Genomic DNA, 24,077 nt, shown 5'->3' with positions numbered 1-24,077 from the left:
CCTTTTGAAGACTAACTATAGATCCCAAATCTCTGACAAATTATGGTACCACTGTTTAAGTGTAAGCAGGGGCTTGGGAGATGAAACATTTACAAGCAGGGGCCTGGAAGATGAACCATTTACAGGCTGCCTGTGTCCAGTAGAGACATAGGTGCCAAACCAGGAATGAATTTCCTGTTCCCCATGCAATTGTCCAAGGTACACTTGAATTACATTAGGGAGGAACTCTGCTTCACATGGAAAATGAGTCTGTTCCAGGGAGGGGGTAATCTTTGGGATACATGCCTATCTCTCCAGCAGGTCCTATTTATACCACAGGCAAGGTTTAAGTCTTTAGAATAGGTAATTACAGTGCTGTTTGTTTTGTAGATATGCAGGAGGTCCATCAGGGTGGTGTTTGAAATGCCTTGTATGCCAGGCATAGAGCTCCCCTCAACAGCCTGTAGGAGACAAAATACAGGAATAGGGCCCTGAGACAGTCTGCATAGGACATGTTACTTATGCCCTGTATTCTTTTTAGTGAGGAACCTCTGTGGATATTCCAATTGTTGGATATGCCTGGTTAGGTACATACCAAAGGGGGCACTGTATTCAATGAAAGGTCTGATGAATGCCGACTACAGAACAATGACTTCCTTAAAACTAGATGCCATACCTTTATTTATAAGTTGCACAACATAAAATGATTTCTTTACTACTGTTGACATGTGATGGTCAAAGGCTAAACAACTGTCTATGTGTGTCCCCAAGTCCCTGAGTACTGGGTCAACTGTTAGGGGTGTGTTGTCAATATGATAGTTACCAGGGATGGATGACTTCCCAAAGGATACTATTATGCATTTATTGGCATTTAATTTTAGTCCATGGCTCTGACACCAGTTATTTGTCTGCGTCAATCCCTCCTGGAGAACATTTGTGTCAGTGGGGTATTCAATAACAGCTCCTAATTTGTAAATATCTGCAAATTTAGTCAGCCAGAGGCCTTTGACATTGGTCTTGACTTCAGAGAAGTAAATGCCAAAAAGGAGTGGCCCCAGGGCCGATTCCTGAGGGATAGCACTTGTGACTAGCCTCTTTGTAGAGGTGGGTTCCCCATCTCTAACTTCCTGGGTCTTCTCTGTGAGACAGCTGGCAATCCACTGGGTCACATAAGGGTTTATATCTAACCGCTTGAGTTTGTCAACAATGCCCAAGTGGGGCACTGTATCAAATGCCTTGGCCAGGTCAAGGTATGCAGTGTGAACCATTTGCCCTCATCCATTGCTTTGGTGACTTTCTCAAAGAAGTTGACAGGTTGAGTAGGCATGACCTGCCCTTGACAACAGTAAAAAGTAAATTAATGGAAGAGGTAATTTAAGGTGCATCAGGGAGAAACTGTAAGGGTTTATTACTTACCGTAAAGGAAGTTATAAGAAGTATCTTAAATAAAATCGATAAGGTTATTGTATGGGATACTGAAAAAGTGTATGATAGAATTTGACATAAAAAAGTTTGAAACCTTAAAGGAATATCGTTTTCATAGAAGTTTATTAAATTTGACTGAGCTAGTTTATAAAATGTCCTGGAACAAGATTTTAATTTTAATTTAATGGACAGATTAGTCAGAAAATACAAGCAAAGAGAAAAGTGAAGTGGAGTTCTCCATTAAGCAGTGTTTTATTTTCATTAATAATGAAAGCATTAGTGAGTAAGGCAGCAAAATGTATTAGAGGGAGAGTATATATTTAAGTAAAAATATAAAAATTCCAGTATATCTAATATATACAAATGATGGTATAATAATTACAAAAGATAAAGGGTGGATTAAGGAAGCAATGTGGAATATGGTGATAGCTGTCAAGAAAGTGGGTCTGAATATAAATGTTGAAGAATATAAAGGATTTGGTGATACTGTTAGAAATATGGGTGTTTACTTTTCCAATTCAGAAATTAAGGTGTTAGGTATTACGTTTGGTTTAGAAGAAAATGTACAGAAATGTAGCTTGATATTTCAAATGAGATTAGTATTAGTACTGATATGTGGAGAAACTTTTATTTATATTTTAATTAACAAAGTATATTTAATTAATTCATATATTTAGGAAAGTTAGGATACGTGGGAGTTGTGCATGTTTTTCCCATAGGTTTAGAAAAAAATGCTTGAACAGATTTTATTTTTATATGGGTTTTTTCATTAAACCATGTTAAAAGGGGGGCTCTATTTTGTAAGGAAGAAGAGAGAAGAATTGGAATCACTAGTCCAGTTGTATTTTTTGCTTCTTTAAATTTGTATTGGATTTTAGGAAAATGTCAGGGGACATTTGATTATGTAGGTAAACCTATTTGGGAGGAATCTGGAAATATATCTAAAAGAATTTAAAAGGAAATGTTTTAATGAAGAAGAAAATCATATTATGAATTACAAAGATGGGATATGAAATTTGTTTTTATTTATTTAATGACATTTGATTACCAGGAAAGTCTGACTAGGTAAGACCCCATTTCAGCAAAGACCTGGGAAGAAAAGCATCAACGTATTACAAAAGATTTTAAGAACAATAAATTTACAGTCTTTAAAAACAATACATATAACAAATACAGTTCAAATAATTTTACCAAATTAGATATAATATGAAAACATTGGAATAGATAAAAGTTATATGACAATAATTTAATAGGTGCAATTAATAACTTAAATAAAAAAATATTAATTTAATGGCATATTTAATAGGAGAAATTTTAGTGTGTTTATACAGAAATCAAAGGTAAGTTAGTATAATACAAACAGGAACTGCAATACAAATTGAGAGAAAAGCAGGCTTATGGTATATTTAGAAATAAAGCAGGGGAAGGAACTGACAAAAGTAAGGAAGTGAGCGAAGAAAGGAGCATAAGGAGATGTAAGCTATGGATAGGTATTTGTTCACATTTTGGAATATTGTTTATCCTGGTGTTGTGCAAGAATAAGCTTTTGGCTAGGAAATCTTTCAAAATGGTTTTGAAGGATGGGAAGAAGGGAGGATACTGGAAATGGAATGCAACTGAAAAAAAATAGAAATTACTGGTATGAAAAAATAATGAAAATCTATTATTATGTGAAGGTTTAAAAAGAAGGATGACAGAATCAAAAACACAATTACAGAAAGGAGAACAAGATTTAAAGATGTTTTAGAACATTGGGATTTTTATATGGAGGCTTATGATCAAAAAAGTTGCATTTTAAGGCTAACATGAAGTATAAGCAAAAAATGATAGGTTGTATTCTTTGTGCAAGGCTGAGGAAACTATTCAGCACTTTAGTTTGACTGTAAAAGAATTGATGATGTTAAAAAATATATTACGAGGAATTTAATTTTTTTTCAGAAATTGGAAATTAATGGAATTACTTATGGACTACTTGAAAAATATGAATGGGAAGCAGATAAAAGTTGATAAAATAATAGTTGTTTTATGAAATGCTTGAAAAATGAGATGTCAAAAGTTATTGTATAATGAAATTTGGTGCACAAATTTAGTAGTAAGAATACAAGATGTTTATGGTTAACAGGATGGGAAAGATATATAGAAAGTCTTGAAAAAATATAAAAAAGTATACATTTTGTTTTTACGGTGGAATCCAGTGATGCATAAATAGTGGTTTAATAAAGTCCTCCCTACTCTTTCCTGTAGGTCTTGTGTGAGCTTTTACATCCACCTGAGCTACCACCACCTCCAACAGATGGGACTTTGGTTTAGTGTCTCATCCAAAGGATGGAAGAAATAGGAAGAAGGCAAGAGGAAACAAGGACATTAAGACAAGAAATGGATGGAATGCATAACATAAAATCTGCAACAGTCAGGAATGACCATTCAGTGCCACTCTCCTACCTTCTTTGACAGAGAGATGTAGTGATAGCTGTCACAACACCCCAACACCATGTAGAAATGGGACAAGGGGGTTGGCAATGATGTTGTTTCTACCATATAAGGAACAGACTGATGCAATGTTTATTTTCTTTTTGAATGTACTGGCTCCACACTTCTGGCAAAAAAATAAATAAATCTCCACTGAAAAGCAAGTATTCCCCTCAAGTGCATGATGTGGATGCAGTGTGACAAAGAAACAAATGGGCCAAAAGACCAGATTAGTGAAGGACAACAGCTGGAAGGAATCAGTCCATATATATTTACTATGCTATTGATCTGTGTAGACTTTAAGAAGTCTAGCCCTACATTCCCACAGTAGTTTTTAGCCGTTATATTTTGCAAACTTATTACATTATTTAGCCTTCATAATTTGAATCACTCATCAATGACTGGGTTAGGTAGTGGCTTATCTAGAGTTATTGCTTAAGTATCAGCTAAGATGTGGAATGCAACCCTGCCTCCTTTTGAGAAGAGCTGTTCTAAGTAGATTACATTGTCTTTCTCTCCATGGAAGTCAAGGTTAAAGTAATATATGAACCATAATTAAGATTACAGCACAAATATGTGGTTGACCTGTATGCACATATTAATATAAGGAATTGAGTAGGTTTCTTTCTAATAACAATGCCAAAAAGTTATGGTTGCATTCAGTTAAGTAGTAGTATTATATACACAGATGCACAGTTGTTTGGAAGAATGATTATTTAATACAGTACAGTGTCAGAAATATCAGGTGCACAACAAAATGCTACCTACGATGCACAGGCATATGATAGTAACAGGCAATAAATATAGTAACTGCTAGTATGCTTCAATAAAAATAAAATACTGTGTTTTTGTCTTGCCTAGTAAAAGATGACAATAATTCAGATGTGATAATGATAGATGAATTAAAGGGTAGGAGTTGAATTGTTAAAAACTGTATAGATGCATTACATCATGTAAAAGAACAGAATGGTGAGAACGGGCTAATAATTAAGTATAAATGTGGTAAATCAGAGTATCACAAGATGCCACCAACTTGACAGCAAGTGAAGAACAGTGCTACAAGTAACTGATGAAAATGGCAAAATAACAAAACAAAGAAAGCATAAAATGAAATGAGAAATTTTAGTCGTCAACTCAAGAAAAGGCATAACCCTGCCTTCCATAAACACTTGTGAAGTATGTAGTGCACTGCATGCCTGGTACAGAAGAGTGCAGTATGGTCACAAATTCCAGGCCAGAAGAAAGAATATTACAGGTCTATAATCATGGAACACAGTGAGTATAAAATAAATGACAGAAATAAAAACACTCTTGTGACATAAACCCTGAATGTCACCTTATAACAAATAGATCTTAGCCACTGAAATTCAACAACATATTTTTATTCCTCCAATAATCAAGTAAGCCCACTAGACACAAGTGTCCATTTTCAGGGGTGACCAGAGCACTGTCTAATTAAGTGACTTGCTCAGAGTCACACTGAAGGCAAACCGATATGGAAGGAATTAAACCCTGCACACTCGGCTACAGAGAGCAGCTCATGAACAGCTCAAATCCTTAATCCTTAATCCTCTGCACTAACTGACAAACCTTTTGCAGAGACTCTGACATCTCACATCCTTGGGAAAAATTGCATTTCTTTTTTGTGTAACCCCAGACATACAGTGCTACAGTGGTGGGGGTGGGGATGACACAAACCATATGCATAACTGCCTCCATATACTCACAAAAACACAAACTTAACTGTCTCCTTTTTATCTTAGCTTTATGCCATTTCAGTATTCTTTTGGTGTAAACACACTTAACAAAGACGGAAACAGATCAGATTATGTTTTACATACAGTGTTCACAGACTGCACTTCAGAAAGCAAAAGCTGAACACTGTAAATAGCATAGTTATACTGCACTGCTTACATCATGACAAGTTATTAATAACTTTCATCTACAATGGCAGCAAAGCATTATCACAAAATTGAAATGGGGACGTTTATACTGCAAGAAAAAAATTTCAACATTTCAGTATGAAAACCACTGCTGACAAGAATTCCATTCATTAAACATAACATAATATCTCTGTCTGACTAACTCTGTCCTTCCCTCCCTTTTCACTTTAATTCTTTTGGAGACAATTTATGTCTAACCATACTAACCTGCTCATTCCCACATCTAAATGTGTTCCTTCTACTTCTATTGACTGCCTGAACTTGTATATTTTACTTTCAGTGTCACTTATATCACTTGATATGACTATAGATTATGAACAACTTCTCACTAGAACCTACTATAACAATTAAGTTCTTCACAGTTGCATTATTTTGTTACCTATCAAAATGGCTACACATAAACATTTCAAAATCTCTGCATACTTTGTAACCTTTGCTCATGTACTAATCACTTACTGCATGCATGTCCTCTGCACATTCCTTTCTAATCATTCCATCTGTAAGTACCACGTACTGTATAGTCTTCAGTAGCTGTAAGCTCTTTAAACTGTTATATACTTCTTACTTTTTCTTAAAAACTTTGCTCTTTGACTAAAGGCTATGCCTGAAATGGTTCCTTTTGGAGCAGTCCCTTACTCAGGTTAACACACACACACGCGCACACACACACACATATATATATATATATATATATATATATATATATATATATATACACACACACGCATATATTTACATATGTGCATGTATACACACATCTGCACATACACATATATTACATACTATGAATGCTTTATATATATAGTGACTGAAACTGATGATGACTCCCGTTTCAAATCGCTTGTCATTAAAATTCGAACCCTTGAATTTTGAGAATACATGATAGCAGAGAAAAGGATATATTTCCTAACTCTCCTATTAAGTGATCTTGCCATTTAAAATGGTAGATGAGGGAATTAACTGACCATAATGACTCCATCATTTGTCAAAGTGTCCTGGTTCCATACATACATACACACACACACACACACACACACACACACACACACACACACACACACACACACACACACACACACACACATGTGAATGCATATACACAACTGTACATGGGCTAAAGAGAAAAATGTTGTGTTAGTAGTGTGTATTAATAGCTCTCAGTGCTCACAGAAGCTAAGTAATTAAAATGTCCTCAATAGCAAAGCTCGAGAGGAAATTTTAATTACCCAGCAATCACAAGAAGCATTGATTCCACAATTCCCGACAAGAGCTATCCTGAAACTACTCTTCTTACTCTGCTATGGTTCCTAAAAAAAAATTCTTTGCTTCCATGACACCATGTAATTCTTTTGAGCTTAAGAAATAGTTTGAGTAAAGTTGTTACTGTAGACACTTGCACACAAACATACATAACATTTTCAGTAAAGTTGTTACTGTAGACACGTGCACACAAACATACATAACATTTTGAAGCATACTCTCTTGACTGTCCATTTATTTTTCTCATAGCTTGCAATTGTGCTGAAGTGCCAACAAAAGTATCCCAGAACTGAAACAACTATTATAACAATGGTGAATGACTGTTTCACAGAAAAAAATAATAAATTTCCTCACATTCCCATTCTGTGCTGCCTATGAATTATAACTGAAACACTACTCACTAGCAGCTTCCCATATCCTTCAACAACTTATTTCATCCAATTTAATTATGTTTCAACTTAAACTGCAAGTAAAACAATACTCAGCAGTAACATACTGTGTAAGCTATGAAAATGCTATCAAAGCAGAACAGCGTGAGCAGAACACCTCCTTACATCTACAGTAAAACTTTTTTTTTTCTTTCTTTTAATTAAGGAAAAAAGGCAAGCCACCATTACTAGGTAATCAAAGTTACTGTATACAAAACAAAGGAACACATCAGGTCTGGGGTCATAATACTACTAGACAACAGCACAAAAATAAATAAATGTCTATGGAGTTACTTTCTCCCAACCACGGCTATTTTTTTAAACATATTACACACACACGAGTGCATGCAGCTACACCTTTTCATAAGCTTAAACCTCAGCATCTCCTGTTCTGTATCATCTCCCACCCCTAATTACTATTGCATTATTCCTCAATCCTGCATTTTTTCTAAACCAGTATTCATCTTAGCATCTTTTTTTAGAACATGGAAGACCACTTTTTCAAAGAAAGCAATTTCATATATTCTTCGTGTTACTTTTGACAGAAGGAAGCATCTTGCTTACGGAGTCCATCATGTTCAGCTAGCCTCTGAGCCATGGTCATGCCCCTATCCTGATCCACATTTTCTTGATTGTCTCTTAGGTATTACACTTGGATACCCCAAGAAGTGTGTGTACTCCATTGGTCCATCATTCTCAGGCAGAAATTCCACTACAGTCTCACACCTGATGGTGGTTTATACAAATCTAGCAATTAAGCAGCTTTTTCTCACTCTCTTATTCAGTACTCTGTGGTCTAAACAGCATGCCCTTATCAAATGTCTCCACCTTTTGACTGCAGATGTTCATATCCTCTTCTTACATTCAGCAGACTTTAAATCACAAACATATCACGTTAAGCAACTCAGAATTTATATAGCCATTTTAATCTGCTTCAGGTATAACCTCCTGAACTACATGCAGTATTCTCTATAAGGCCACAGAAGTGGTCTGTAAAACAGGGGCATGACTGCTTTTTCCTAAAAGTCCACACACAGTACTTGTCTGTAAGTGTCCTTGCTCTGTGCACAGATGTTTATTTTTAAGGTGATTAACACCTCATAATCTCTCATTCTTCTGTTACTGTTACCATTACAGGACCATTCCAAAATGAAGTATTTTCTAGCAAATTTCTTAAGAATATTTCACTTTCTGGTACTGAATCCAAATTGTTACTTCTCCAACTACTTTGTTAATCTGATCATATCCTCCTATGGACAATACATCTCTGCCATTTACTTTACCATAATAAAATGTTGAATTAACTGGGGTTTGGAACATTTTCCTGAAGTTTAGAAATGCAGAAACATTTTTGCACATATTTTGGACCCATAACTGTAACTTTCATGTATGAAAATGATATTGTGCCTAGTGCTGATTCACACACACAGTGCGTCTGTCAGTGTTTATCCTTACAAACACCACGTGTTCTATGTATATGCCAGTACTGCCCAGGTATGTTATCTGTCCTGGCCAAATATTTATCTGAGGAGACTGCTTATGGGGCTCCACCAAAAAGTACTCCTCAAGGTATGCTCTCTTGTACCCTTCCCCTTGAATGGGTGAGCCAGCAGTGGTTGCTCAATTCTCGCCTTTCCAGCTAGTACCTCTGATGCTCACTAGTATGATCTAAATCATTCAACTGAGCTGCACCCTCTGCTGTTCAGTATAAGGCCTCCAGTTCTATCATAACTACAAAGGCATAAAGGAATAAAGCCCTGGCTTTAACGCATGAAACCTGAGGCTGATAAGCAGCGGGGGGGGGTTGGCTTATCTGGCTCACTGCATTTTCAGAGGGAGTGTATAGCATGTAAGACTGATGTGTACAGTTTCACGATAGAGTCCTCAGTGGATGCTGGGGACCATAAGGTGTGTTTGATTCATGGGAGGCAGTGCAGTCTTATGGGGTTGTGTCACTTGTAAAACAGACTGACATACCCTCATTGACACCTTCTGCATGTCCAGCCCTGAATAGGTTGCAAGGCGTGTGCACTGGGGGACAGGGCCCTAAAGCAAACACCTAGATCTGCCTCACACATGAAAGCCCCACTCCTTTGCCGCCTAACCCTTGCTCTGCCAAACATAGGCAGATTTACTCCCAGAATCTACTGTCCCTTCTCACCTTTGATGCCACATGATCTACCCTAGCAATCAAACTGGTAAATCAAACACCACATACCCATAAATGTGTACATCACCCATTTAAATACCTCTGCCCCCTTTATTCTACTCCTTCCCCTTCCCAGATTTGCTCCCTACCTTCTTCTATCACTTGCTCATCCCCAGTTCTTCCAGTTGTGGCACCTCTACCTCTCATTCCCAGTGCCCCTCCTTAAATTCCTCTATGCATCTTTCTTAGTCCCCCTGGAGTCCATTTTATTTCTAGGCATACTCCATCTTCTCAAATCATGTGACCTACCTTCCTAAATTCTCCGCCCACAATCTCCACAGGGCCATCTTTCCTCCCTGCCATTTCCTAATCCCACTCCCCCCACTCTGCTGCAATGTTCCAGTAGTTCAAGCCACCTTCTACAATACTCAACAGTTCTCATCTCCATTGTGCCCTTTTACAACAATCCTCCTGTGCCTGTATGATGTAATGTAATGACTCCTAGCCACATCTCCTTGTCTTTCAGCTATGCTATGGTGTCTTCCCCCACCACTCCAATCTCTCCTGTCAGTGGCTCTCATTCCCATTGCATTCTCTTCAGAGACCAAGCCTCTGATCCCTTAGGTGCCAGAAATATGACATTTTCACTAGCACACTCTTTATTCCCACTATGTACCACAATTTTCTCAGTTACATCTCTGTAATGCAACTAAATACATTGCTCACCTCTCTCCCCATCAAGCCTCTGCCCTTGAGCACAGTAATCTCTGTTTCTTTCACTTCCCACAATTTGCTACTTCATTTAAACAACTATCCTCCCTCCTACTGCTAAACCTCTGTTACCCCATATCCTGGTCTTTCACAGTCTGCAGTCCATCCCTAGATAGGAGAAGACATGGAAAGGTACAACCATTGGCCAAAGAAAATGAGAAAAGCAAGCTTTAAGCTTCCTGAATGCACACACGATCACTCATCTCCTCCCACCTCTGCATACAGAAAATAAAATAATTTTTGTTTAAAACACTTTTAAACCAAACAGCTTCTAAGTATGTCACCACCCCTAAAATGAACTGTAGTTATCCTTCCAAGGACTTAGGTTTTCTCAGCTCACAGTCCCTTCTCTGCCTCTAATGCAGATGATGTCATTAACACTCGCTACTATGTCAGTGAGGTTTTAAGATCCTGAGTACTGCTAAGTATTCTGCAGTATACATATTAAAAAAATCTCTGCTTTTATTACTAAGGAAACTGTTTACTATACCCTTTCCAATCATGTTTCACTCACACAAGGACATGATCTTTTAACCTCTCCCTTGATGAAGGAATTTTTTTCTTCAATGAAATATACAATTAGCTGTGAAGATATTGTGAATTTTCTGCTGAAATTCTGTCAAGACACTAGCATGACATTTACTGCTCTGTAAATATGTTACTGTTTATATGGCATGCCTTTCACTATTTAAACATGAAACTGAATAAAAATGTATCTCTCTTCCTATACTCCAGCAGCTTTAAATGTCACACTGATAAGATAACAGAAGTAAATTCCAACAGTAAACCCCATCTTTCCACATGTGCACCAGAGACAACCATGCTTCTAAACTCTAGAATTCACTATATTCTCAACTACACCTGCTGCAAATTCACCTGACAGTACAATGATCCTCTGTCATTTAGCAAATAGCAATGCAACCTTGTCTTCTTGAGTCACCTGTAGGGAAATGTGCTGCAACACCCTGGTCAACACTGAATAGGGGCAGTCACGTCTGGGGTACTAACACACTTACAAATACATACACTCTTCCACAATCTTCCTCCATTTTCAAACATTACTACCCTGATTCTGAGTTACATATGTGTATCTATGCATATCCCTGTGTTCAGTCAGCACCTTGAACGGAATGCTACAGGGACTGTAGAGACAAAAATCGGTCATCCTAATTTAGGAAATTTCAGACAGCCTGGCTCATAATTTAAAAAGAAGACAGCAGATACAGCTTACTGCAATGCAGAACTAAATCCTGAGAACACTGCGTGGCACTGAAGAAACAGCAAGAGGCTTTGAAAGCAGATCCTTCTCTGGAGCGGCTATCTAACAAGATCTGTAGCTGTATAATTGAACAAGATCCCTCTGTATCGCACTCCTGACAGAAGCATACCTACAACAGTACAAATGCTCCCAAGCCTACTACATCAGTTAGCCAGTTCAGCACTGCAGGCAGACTCCCTCAAGGGCAGAGAGCAAAAGAAAAACAGTACACACACTGAGCTACTCATTTGTTTACGATTATCAAGTATCTAGGGATTAAAACTAAGTCATCTTTTTTAGTATGTGTACTTGTTTCACAGATGTCTTCAAGAAGGGAAATGATAACTCCATCCATTTATTCAAAGATGCACATCAAGGAAACTAGAACAGAACCAACATTCAAACCTTAATCATATGCCATTTAAAAAAAAACTGTATGCCATACTGACTGTTCAACACAGATAGCAACTACTCGCTTTTTTCATTACGAACTACTTATCAGTTCCTGCAATCAATTTCACCTGCTATCTGTAATCGCAACTTCTTATCTTGGACTTCTGCAAATAATTTAATGAAAAATATATTCAGTTATGAATATAAGGGAAACTATTACTTTTATTTCTTTATTTTGTTTTCTGTTTGTTGACTGGGTGAGACCACTGGACACAAGTGTCTTTTTCTTAGGGCAGACCAAGGTGTCCTGTCCGGTTAAGTGACTTGTTCAGATTCGCACAGCTGGCAGATGGAAGTGGAAGGAATCAAACACTGTACCCTTGACTACAGGAAGCAGCCCATTAACAGCTTACAGTTTCAATTCTTTTTTTTTCTAACTGCCAGACCATTAAGCTGCAAAAACTTGGAAATGACTCCAGTACATGAAACTGTTACAAAGAGTTACAGCAGCTAGTTGTGTATTGATCTGAATTAACATTTAGGGATAGTGAAAATCTACTAAAACAAAAGCAAATGCAAAACTACATCAGATTTTAAAATTTCTTCAACCTGTTATGTTACTGATCTGAGTAATTTTAAACAATGTTCTCTGATAGCATGCCATTTATCCGAAATACACATACATTTATACAGTTATCCGTAACTTATGCATGCACACCCACTCACAAATATATATACACGCATAAATAAAATAAAACCTGCCTCTCTATGACCATTCACTTAAAAAATTATTACAAATCACCACCACAAAAATCTGACTGCTGCCAATAAAAGAAAATGCTATCAGCAACATGATTCATGCAATCTTTACAATTATTATGACTTCTGATGCAAAGCACTGAATAATATACTTTCAAAACAAGTCTCCTTAAATCAGTTCTCATTTTTCTATGCTGAATGTCATGTTTTCTAGCATAAAATGCATTAGGTATAGCACGCAAAACAATGCTTAACTGACAAAAAATAAAATAAAAAAAAACAGGAGTAAAGCCTGTTAGGAACAGCTATACATTCTCATAGGCAAACCAGTCTCTTTAAGGTGGTTCACTCAAGTGGAGGAAATAAGACTATCTCATCTGCAAGAGTGTTGTGTAGGCTACATTACGTCAGATAATCAGAAATCCCATTACAACCATGGCAGCACGACACTAGGGATTATGATGAGAATGAATGCAATATAGAAACTTACAAAATATATCCATTACTGTCAGAGGGAAATATCAATTTGTGGAGAAAAATACATATTCATTGGTTATTTATTTATTTATTCATTATGAATTTTTAAATAAGTAGTCCTACTGTGCCCATGGTCTATTTTCAGCACAGACTTGGGTGGGGATTAAAAATCTCCATATAGAATAAGTACAAATGGGATCAACTACAAGAAGCTCACCAACCTCACATGCTAATTGCATGGGATGACCATTCCCCATTCTGGACCTACTCAGAATCTTAGCCTAGATAAGTTCCTGTAGTAGTTCTTGAACCCTGGCACGCTCAGTGCATGAGGTTTATTCACAGCTCTCTTCTAAGCTACATGTCCAGTAATGCTTCCAGTGTTCATGACTAAGGAAACTACTATTTACTAATGCTGCACTGCTTTAAAATGTACAGTTCAAGAGCAGAGAAGCCTTACATTTCATAAATGCTACATGTTTCCTTTTGTTACAATAGAAAAGTGTCACTTAGCTGCAATATGTGCAGTATCAATTTATGTGCAGCCAAAATTTAAAATGACCGGAAAACTCTGCCCTTCTCTACCAAGTACAATAGCTAGGGTTACTCAGGTGACAGTAACATCATCACTGCTCAAGAGCGAGTCATTGAGCATCCAATCATCCTAGACATTATTGCATGTACACAACAACAGCAGCAGCTGTGACAAGGGCAGCCACAAGCAAAGCAATTTCAGACACATTCTGTAGAATACAGGTGGCATCAAAACACCTGGTAAATTCAGTTTCTTCAGAAATAAAGTTGTAGACTACAATACAGTAGGCTTATTTTTACTTCCCACAAGCACACAAACATACCACTTTTTACTCAGTTGTCCTATTTTCTGAACTACTTGACAAATAGAATGACTTATGGCTCACTACTTTTAAGTCTTAATGCTTCCACAGTTAGCTACAGTTTGCATCTTGTGTAGCTCTGCTACACAATGTGGGTATCAGCAAGAAATTTACCTGTACTGCCATATTCTGCCTTACAACTTGCGTCTTTCCTATTTATTATACATTACTAGTATCGTCTGCATCTTATAAACTTGCCATCCTTTAATAAATTTTGTTCAAATCACTGTTGAAAGGTCTCTACCCAGAACCCTCTCCCATCCACAGTAGAACCATCTGTGTTTTTCTTTACACTAGGATACCCAGATGCCACAATGCATGCCACTAATATTCCTTCCCATGGCATAAGCACAACAGTCTCACTTAAGCTGAAGAAAGGCATCATCATCATGCAGATGTTGCAAAGTGATTTTAGCTATTTTCACTATCCTTGCCTAAGAAATGCAGATGTCTGGCATCACTTACTATACCTAATTTCATGGAATACACAGTGCTGCCACCCCGTTCCTTACTGGAATATGAGCAGATGCCATTGGGTTAATCGCCCAACCTTGACTGCAACAATCCTTAGAAAGAACAGTTCTAGTCTCACTACAGCCGTAGCAACAATACAGATTCTGTATACTATTGTCAGTATAACAGCAGACCAAGGTAGAAGCAAACACACACACACACACACACACACACACACACACACACACACACACACACACACACACAACCACACACTCACAGACACTCACAATCCTTCAAGCAAAAAGTCTATTTCTATCAGAATAGACAGGTTTTCAGTTTATATCATTCCCAAAAAGTTGAACTGCCACAGCCAACTCCCCAGTGTATGCATATATTTACGACAGCCTTAAATCAAAAATGTTTAGTACATTGTAAACAGTGAGGCAGTCATCCTGAGAAGACTTGAGCCTACTATAAGGAATTACGAAGCATTTCTCTAAGTGAGCTGTACTTAAGACATCACCTATTCCATTTTCAATATGGGATTGAGCAGAATTCAGAATGATGGTCATGAATAGGTATGTTTAATTGATAACAAGTCATTTATAAAAGAATAATGTATCAGGCCAAATGTTGGTCATTTCAAATGTGGACAGGTGGTGGTGGTAATGCTGAACTGCTTCTTCTGTACAATGCAGCCTTTTTTACATATGGGACGGATGCAGTCCTTTTTATATCTAAGGAGGCTCACAAACTTTGGACTGAGGGAAGCTTGCAGTAAAAGAGTGTGAGAACCACTAGCTTAGCATATTAATGATGACTGGAATGAGATTCTTCTGTTTAACAGTAATGTAACAAATGTGTGTGTGTGAATGTTCAGAAGTGTATGCAGAGCAGTAAAGGGGATAGAACAACTTCAAGAAAAGAATCCAGAACAAAAATGTTGTGTTCAATGCAGGCATTCTCCACACAACACAGCACTCTTGTCATTTCCAGGTCATTGGAGAGACCAAAGGGTCACCAGAAACACATAATGAAAGGTGAACACTGCAACAGAACAAAGTGAAACTACCCAACGCGGCTACAGCATATTTAAAAGACCTGTTCGTTATCACTGCCACATAATAATACAAGCCATGATTTTTTTTTCAGAAATAATCAGCTCAGTTGGGTAAAAAATAAATACTCAAAATTTACTGAGCTAAGCCATGTATATGAGCTTTACTTCTTTGCTTGCCAACTGAGACAGCTGTCTGCTTACAAATGGTGGGAAATGACATTTTAAAAAATTATCAAGTGTGGTGGGGGTGGGGATCCCTACTATGGGGCAAGTTTTAGCTTCTAACAGGCTTGGAAAAACACATCAAGCAGGAGGCAGACTGAACTGCATAAAAGCTACACAGTCAACAATTAATAACTTCTTGGGAATGGACCTGAAAAGTTGTGGCACAACTTTCTTAAAAAGCGTTTAAATCAAAAATTGCTAAAATAATAAATATGAGATATAAGTAACCATTTTAGAACAATTCTTGGTTAGTTGTTCCTGCAATGTAAGTGAATATGAAGTCACTTTAGACTAAAATATCTAACTTAGCACTGTTAGTGTTAACATTTATACATCAGTGATAAATTACCAGCTTGACACAGTTATGAAGATATATTAGCAACTTTGTCGTAGACAGTTATGAAGATTTATTAGCAACTTTGTCGTATAATTTGTCACTTTCTAACCTTCCACAAAGTGCAACAACAAAAAAAAAAAAAAACGCTACAATGCTTTGAACTACAAAAGGAAAAGTCATATCAAACATGATGTACAAATACTGACATATGCCGAATGATCAACTATTTTAAATACGCATTTGGTCAATGTTAATTTGTATTCCTCCAAGTCATAGTTTGGTAAAAGAATTAAATATCCCACACATAAATAAAACATCCCGCAAAACCATTTGGTTAGAGAGCAATAAAAAACAATTGTACGGTACCGGAAAATAAAACACATATAACAGTTGTCGAGGCGGCATGGTCTGCCCGAATGGCTCAGGAAGAAACAGTGCGGATTTTATTCATCCTTCTATAAATGGCCATAGAAGACACATGTCGCAAAAAATCGCTACACTCTACCTTCAGTAAAAGGGCGTTCTGATGCTCCAAGGCCTATTTATGCTAGCAGGTGCACAGTTCTGCTAACAAGTGTTTACTTAGTGCAACGGGTTCAAGCAAAATGCTGCAGGACATTTAATATTACAGTAGATTATCAACCACACAACTCCATTATGCCGTATCCAAAAGCAGCCGAGGGCCACATGAAGACCAAGCCACAAACATACACGTAAACCAGTCAAGTCACAATGCCAGGCACTAACAATTCTTCACAGCTATAGTCTGGATAGTTGGCGCTCCAGTTTGCAACGGGGAATACACTGCATGCACGACTCAGGCGATCGATGTTGTGCGAGTAGCTGTAGGTGGTAATAAAGCTAAGCAGCACGTGTAAACAATGTTTATTCAAAAAGTTACCAGTTTTTCATGGAAGAACATACCTCTGATACATTTTCCTACCTATGCACAAACTATTAAAGCGGCAATCTGATCATTTAACGCTTAGAATACTTCACACTTCAATATGTGCTTTGCTAATGGATTACTATTTGAGGAGGCTGGATGCTAGCGTAGCGCCAAGATCTATAAAAATCTAAGACCACTGGTCTGAAGCCAGCAAGTACTACACCACTTACAAAGATATACGTCTCCCCAGCCTTGCAGGCATGGTGCGATAAAATAACTTGTGGATGCATCCGCAGTGTAACAACCGACAGCAGTTCGCTCAATTACTTAACTAGCAGAAAATGGTTTCAAACGTGCAAATAATTACAATTTAAAAAACAATAGAAAATGATATACTAACAGCTTTAAAATAGTATGCAACATTTAGTAACTCCAAGAGAAAGCTATACACCAGCAGGTGCCTTAGACAGTAACCAACGCCTACCATAAATTATATGCAAAATACAAGAGAGATAAAAGGAATGCTTTTTGTGAAAAATGGGATGACACTCGGACTTACACACCGCTCGAAGTAATAACCTGCACCAAACAGTACAATGTGTACAAAACTGTATGTTTGTACGCCACCTCAGGCAAAACATGGAAAGTTTGAAACATTTCTCAGCACTAAATAATTTAACAAAGACACACACTATGATCAGTCATTCATTAATATGCACTACAAAATCCTACAGAAAGAAAATTGTTTACTGCAACACAGTCAAGGAGAGACAATAAAATGCTCAAATAATCGTTAATTTGTGGGGAATGGGCTACTTATTAACCCGCACCTCATAACCTACAATGTCATATGCTAAAAATGAAAGTAAAACTACAAATAACAGTTTATGCACCCTCCGAAACAACTACAGCGTTTATTTAATTCATCTACACCACTAAAACAAACAAACTGTGGTTGAACAGTGGGAGCTAACCTATACGTTTAGTTGCCTTTTGGGTTCTTTTATTTCTTATAATTTCTTTATTATTTTTATTATTATTATTATTTTCTATAACGTCCACAGCTCCTAAAACGATTGAGTGAGCAATTCATCGCTTGCACTTTGAATGCACAGGTCAGGAAACGACGTCCTATTTCTCCTGAGTCCAGGATGCTGTTATTGTGGCAACAGTGCTGCAGCCAGGGGGCTGGATACAAACGCTACAGGTTGCATTTCTCCTAGTAGCACTCAAACTTAATTACATCATGCTCTCGGTTTAACATTAGAGAAGGCAGTCACGAATGTCACATTTTACAGAGTGTGGCTGCATTTTTCTTACTACATGCTTTGTACTTTTGTTTTAATATACGGTGTGAAGACTAATGCCAAAAGCAATAAAAACGGCAGCATTAAATTCTGCAGCCGTTTACTACTTCACAAAGCTAAATCAAATGCATTTGTGAACTCCTAGTAAAAATAAAGCATGAAGCGGTAACATGAGCTTCCCCTCTGAGAGGGGGCACCTCTGAAACAGGTATGTATAATTAGTAGGAGATATAAAAAGTGGTAGGAACCAGTGTCTCGATGTCAGGAAGAACATCCTCACTTCATTGCTTAGAGATCCATAAAGAGTTGCAAAGTAACGTTTAACTCGGTACCACTTGCAGCCAGTCCTTTTCATACCATTATTACGCAAATGGTGTGAGTCAACAATTAGTAAGTTAGAAAAGAGAAGGGAAGAAAGACACTGTTACCTTCTGGGAATAATGTAGACCGAGCGGTAAACAGCCGGTATGAAATGCAGAAACAAAAATGGCTATGAACTGAAATAATTCATCTAAAAATGTCACTGTGTTCAAAGTCCCCATAATTTATCATCGTTTGTTAAATACCACTTATTTCAATCCAGTGTGTTCCGTCTCCGATCTATTCCAAATTTAACACCTAAGAGAAGATTAGCAAATTGTAAACCCTACTCCCAATTCCATGCCATTTAAAAAATAAATATGCCATTTAAAGCCATGCTCACTTTACAACACAAATAACTAATGCTCGTTTCTTGATCTGTTACAAACTACTTACCAGCTCCTGCAGGGGAGTTCACATGCTATCTGTAATTGCAATCCCACGGAAATAATATTTTTTTAATTTACAGTGTATCGGTGCACTTGTCGCATCAATTACAAATATAAACCCAATCCAAAACCGCCAATCTTCTCACCCTACAGAGAGCCCAACTCCAGCAGTGCGGATCCCACTGAACGTACTACTGCTAGCTGTACCAGGATAAGGGAGAATATGAGGGCAGGTGCACGCATGCTCAGAAATCAGGTGGCACTGCTGCCTTAGTTGTGCCTTCAGCAGTCTCCACCTCACACAGGAAGAGTTTGCCTTGCTGGTTTCTGCGGGCTTAGGTTTTCTAAACACCTGGGGCGACAAAGAGTAGAATATGTACAGGTCATCAAAATAACATTAAATGCTTGTATGACAGTTATATGAGGATTTAAATGATCGCTTGGTGTAAAAAGGATTATAAAACGTGATGGTTTATCATACATTCCTATTACATAACAATGGGGGTATTGTACAATAATAACGCAAAACAGTTGTTTAAAGTAGTAGAGAGGAATTTTGTCTTTATAAAATCACTTTAAATAACCTTTTCCTTAGTTTTGCTCAGTTGACCAGCTACATCGGAAGGGAAATATATGTATTATAATAATCCTTAGAGGTACCAGCCACTACAGATAAAAACGAGAACAGGGTTATCCCAGACCGAACAAGAACCGCAACACTTAACATCCTACCAAATAACAATGAAAGGTGCTGTGCAACTGACACCACGCCCAGTTAACCTGTTCCTGTTGAGTACCCTCGAAAATGATTTTTTATTGCTTGAGCGAGAGATTTGTGACATAGCTGCATGACTCTCAACCTTCCATCTCTAAAATGAAGAACACTAGTTCATAATGTGGAACAAACTGGCAGAATGTGGAACACATAGAAAGCGCATAGGCTGGTTAAATATGCTAGTTTTACTTATAAAAAGATCTTTTAATCAATTAAAACGATTCAGTTCTGTTTACCATGGATATTAGTTAAATGCATATTCCCAAAACTAAATGTGTGATATACCCTTTCAGTGTGGAACTTTAAGGAACATGAACTTTTTAAGACCCCCAAATTAAGCACATTCCTCATAATGAGGTACACTTGAACTGTATCAAAGAAATAGGAGTACATGCATGTTGGAAAAACAGGGTCCTGGATTTATAGCTCCTAACACCTTTTAGCACAGAGACAGGATAACTTAATGCTAAGCTGGTGGTTAAACATGGCCTGTAGCTTCAGAGATTCCAGGTAAACATCTAACTGCAAAGGGCTAACTTATGGTGTGACCATGAGCTGTTAGCATAAGTCCTTTCTTTTTATTTTGATGGTTTTACCTTAGAGATGTTCAGGAGATGAGCTATAAATTCTGTTTTTAGATAGGATTCTCAATGCTAGTCAGTAGAAGAAAAATGAGGCCAGCTTCAGGCTTCCTGTAAACAGTTTAATCCAGGCTGTGCCTGCAAATAGTCTACTGTGATCAGTTTAGTACTCCAGTAAACACAGTTATTGGAAGCACCAAGGCCCACTCACTCATTTGTTTATTTTCACAGCTATCATTCTTTAACTATATGCCATTTGCTGTTATTGTAGCACTTTTCTTCTTCAAAAGTCTTCTAGGATCAAAATCTTATTGTGGAGAGATATGCTTGTCCCTGTGACCCTTACAGCTAACTGTATGGTCTGGAGTGCTGTGTGCATAGTAAAGTCACCACTGTCACTCTGGTTTAAGAGGAGGAAGAAGACAAAGCTTGACCCCAAAAATTTGACCTCACCATGATGGTACATACAAAAAATAAGAAGAGCTATCCCAAAAGAGGGAATACCAGGACCCATCCCTGGAGCTAAGCCTTGAGATGGAATTTGCCACTGAGTGCTTGATGGTTAACGCAGTCTGATTGGAATTGACCAGAAAAAGTTGCACGGAGTTGGTATGCAGGATTTCTGCACATAAGGCAAAGTTTGTGTGTTTACATGTGGAGGGGAGCAACTGTGAGGACAGTCAAGTGGCAGACAAGAGCAAGTTGGAATAAGATGGGCTAGACTCTGATAATGGGAACCGAGTCTTAGGACATGGATATCTCCTCATTACTGAATAAATTTGCAGACTGGGTTCTTGTGCTTGAGTTCTGAGTGTGTTGGGAGTTAGCTTTCTTTCTGCTAAGCTGTCCTAAAGAGATATAATACTACATGGGTTTGAGGATGGTTACTAGCCCCCAACCGAGTGCTAAGAAATTGGAGTTTGTGCCAATAGATGAGAGAGCTGCACAAAGTTAAAACTCATTTGAGCATGGTCACCTAATAACTGTTTAAGGTATTCAGCCTTCTTGAACATTGTAGGAACAGTGTTTGACAGTGGGTACAACTGTCTGACTATGTTGTTCTGCTGGGGGATTTCAGTGTTCCATGGTGACTGATGCAGAGACCCAGAGAGCTGATTAGGGGGAACAGCTTACCTGATGTGAATTGTTACTGGACTTCTCATCTTATCACAAATTGTTTTATTTATTGTGTGTTTCATTATCAGGTCAATGGACTGTTCCAAGGACCCTTCTCACCCATGATTTGGGCCTTAGGCAGTACATACATATTAATATAAAAGAAGCACAGTAGCTTGAAGTGTTGTCCAAATCTGACAAATATAGCATAGATAAGAAAATATGTGCATTGCAAGATTCAACAATACATTTTAGTATGTTCTATTATAGCAGCTGTACTCTATGCTTCTAGACTTTCCAGTACATAACTTTGTTCTTGTTGGAAATTTTCAAGTAATCTTACATTTAGATTGCACAGATCATGTAGGTATTCTCAAAGTGGCATATTCCCTTATATAAAGATCAAGCATATTTTTGTCAACCAGTGGAGATACTGTGAACAATAATTAGTAAAGAGTTAAAGGAATTTATCTGGGAGGGGAAGAGGGCAAGAGTTAAGTGGGGGAAAGTTGAGCCTTCCAATAGAACAGGGTGGTTTAGTATTACCTGATCTGAAGGGTTATTTTAGAGCTACACAGTTAAGGCTTAGGTACATAACATAATCAGAAGGTTAGAATTTATAATGGAAAGGGATTAAGATGAAGCAGTTTGGAAGTTCAAGAAATAAAGAGATAATGGAATTTTTGATACAGATCCTTAAGAAGAAGAAGAACTACCATGCAGAATATTATATTTGTAAAGTAGCAGAAAGTATTCTAAGAACTAAGCCAGCATGAGAATGGAGAAATGATATTTTGCCAATAGGGATGACTGCAAGTAGGGGTACAGAAAATAGGCTAGAGTGGGTTGGAATTTACTGGAGAAAACTGGCACAGGAACTGAGGTACTGAAAGCAAATAACTGGAGAGGGAAAGGTAATACAGTGGGTTGAGGCCAATAAGATACATTGACTGCAGGCTAGAGATTGCCTTTCCTACCAGGGATTGATATCAGATTACAGGCAAAGAGAAAAGGTTGGGGAATCTTACGTGAAATATGTGCTCTAATAGAGTTTTTGTTGAATCTAGAAAAAAAAAACTGCGGTTAAAAAAGGGATAATTAATAGGACATTAAAATATTGCACAAAAACTATAAGAATCGATTAGAGGATATTACAAAATATTGGGAAGAGAGATTGGAGAAGCAATTTACAAGGGAACAGTGGGAGGATATATGTATGGCTCCAAAGTATGCAACAAAGTCCAAAAGGTTTAGTGGTTTTGCTTGGAAGTGTTTGCATGAGTATTTTTATACTCTAAGAAGACTTAAAAAAAAAGTTCCTCAAGTAGACAGCATTTGTTGGAGGTGTGATAGGGAAGAAAGATGTAATTGGAAAAATATATTTTGGGAGTATATTAAGTTGTCAGATTTTGAAAGTCCTCTACAGAGTACGCTGTCAAAATATTGAGTGAGCAAATGGCTGTAATTAAGGAAGTGATTATTTTGAATTGGGACACATAATCTGAATTGTCTAGATAAAATAAGGCCTTGTTAAGTTTAATTCTGTTGGCTGACAAAAAAGCAATTACTAGAAAATGGAAATCAAAGTCTAAACACACTGTATTTGTACTGAATATTATAAAAGAAATAAAAGAACTGGAAGAGGGGTGTTTAGAAAAGGGAAGGAGCAAATTACATAGAAAAATGGAGATCGTGGGAACAATACATGCAGAATAATGTTCAGGAGGGGTAATGAGGTTTAAGGGAAGGCAAGACTTGAGCAATTTATGTAACGTTGGACTGATGATAGTAATAAAGAAAGAAAACATATGTGATGTAAAATGCATGTAATTGGAAAAAATGTTACTGTGGTTTGTTTTATTTTCTATTAATGTATGCTTGCCTGTGTCTAAAAGTGATAATTTTTTAAAAGTGTTTATTTGAATATAACAATTGGAAGCCCAACAGGTGACGGTGAAGACATCAGCTCTTTTCCACTGTCCTGGAAGCAGTGGTAAACATCAATGGTTCTTAGATGTGACATGAGTTTTTTACTAATTGCACATAGTTCCTTTTACATAGTCAGGCAGGTGAAAAGTGCTTGTGAGCCACTGATTTTGTAACAAACACCATGTCTGAATACAAGGTTGCCTGTAAGTATATATGGACCAGTTTGCCTTTTGTCAAATATCAATTAACTTTGTAGTTATATCATCACACAAGAGACCATATGTTCTGGGTACTCACTTCAAGAATAGTGAAGATGTTAGTGATCACCATATGGTAGAAAATTGGGGCAGATGATTGGACTGATATGTGACACCTCCACTGTGCCATTTGTGTTCCCTTGTCTTTGCTAATAGAGGTTTCTCATTTTTGGTTCCCTTATCTGGAAC

At 37.4% G+C, this 24,077-nt stretch overlaps 1 protein-coding gene across 1 annotated transcript in view; it reads right to left on the bottom strand.

Annotated features, from left to right (window-relative positions):
* Nucleotides 1–19,444, bottom strand: part of FHDC1 (FH2 domain containing 1) — a 1,772,510-nt gene extending 1,753,066 nt beyond the window's left edge. Inside the window, exon 1 of the mRNA XM_044062462.1 lies at nucleotides 19,238–19,444. The gene's annotated coding sequence lies outside the window, so the exon portion shown is untranslated. The remainder of the gene's footprint in view (nucleotides 1–19,237) is intronic.
* Between the last annotated feature and the right edge of the window lie 4,633 nt (nucleotides 19,445–24,077).

This window comes from Protopterus annectens, chromosome 2.part1 (assembly GCF_019279795.1).
Source record: "Protopterus annectens isolate FY-2018-M chromosome 2.part1, PAN1.0, whole genome shotgun sequence".
NCBI lineage: Eukaryota > Metazoa > Chordata > Ceratodontiformes > Protopteridae > Protopterus > Protopterus annectens.
The sequence above is the reverse complement of the archived record's forward strand: the minus strand, read 5'-3'. Positions and strand labels throughout refer to the sequence as shown.